The sequence below is a fragment of the Dioscorea cayenensis genome, chromosome 20 (assembly GCF_009730915.1).
Source record: "Dioscorea cayenensis subsp. rotundata cultivar TDr96_F1 chromosome 20, TDr96_F1_v2_PseudoChromosome.rev07_lg8_w22 25.fasta, whole genome shotgun sequence".
Taxonomy (NCBI): domain Eukaryota; kingdom Viridiplantae; phylum Streptophyta; class Magnoliopsida; order Dioscoreales; family Dioscoreaceae; genus Dioscorea; species Dioscorea cayenensis.
Window position 1 is genome coordinate 5,470,390 of NC_052490.1, and position 766 is coordinate 5,471,155.

The window sequence follows — 766 nt, forward strand, 5'->3', positions numbered from 1 at the left end:
CAGGTGGCTCCTCTAACACGGATTGTAGGTGTTGCTATACGGATTTCCTTGTCCTTTCATTGCATTACCCACAAAATCCACTTGTTCCACCGATGATGCTCCACCAATAGAAATTGGACAATTGGATAGAGCATGTCCTCCCCCACACCTAGTGCAACTTGTCATAGCCGCCACTCTAGGAGAAGTTAGAGTGTCTAACTTCTTGCTCAATGACTCAAGTTGGGCTAGCAATGAGGTAACAACATCAATCTCATGAAGTCCGGCTATCTTCTTTCTGTCCCTTGTGTTTCACTGGTAACTATTCATAGCCATTTCTTCAATGAGATATCAGGCCTCATCAGGGGTCTTGGTTCCTAAGGTACCTCTTGCTACAACATCAAGTAACTACTTTGTGCTTGGATTCAAACCATTATAGAAAGTCTGAATGATCATCCATTCGGGGAACCCATGTTGAGGACATTTCCGTAGGAGCTCCTTGAACCTATCATGTCTCAAAATGAGACTCCAATTCTATTTGCACAAAAGAGGATATTTCATTCCTAAGCTTCACGGATTTTCCGGGAGGAAAATATCGGGCAAGAAAAGCTTCTACCATCTCTTCCAATGTAGTGATCAATGCTCTAGGTAATGAATGTAGCTATTGTTTCACTCTCCCTTTCAAGGAAAATGGGATGGTCTGAAACTTGATAGCATCATTCGTTACTCCATTAATCTTGAGCATGTGGCACACTTTCAAGAAGTTCTCAATGTGATTGTTTAGATCCTC

The 766-nt window shown here is 42.2% G+C and overlaps 1 non-coding gene across 1 annotated transcript; it reads left to right on the forward strand.

Moving 5' to 3' along the window:
• The first annotated feature begins 442 nt into the window (after positions 1–442).
• LOC120252199 lies at positions 443–547 on the forward strand. The gene has a single exon (XR_005533740.1). It is a non-coding gene; the product is annotated as a small nucleolar RNA R71 (small nucleolar RNA).
• Positions 548–766: the final 219 nt, after the last annotated feature.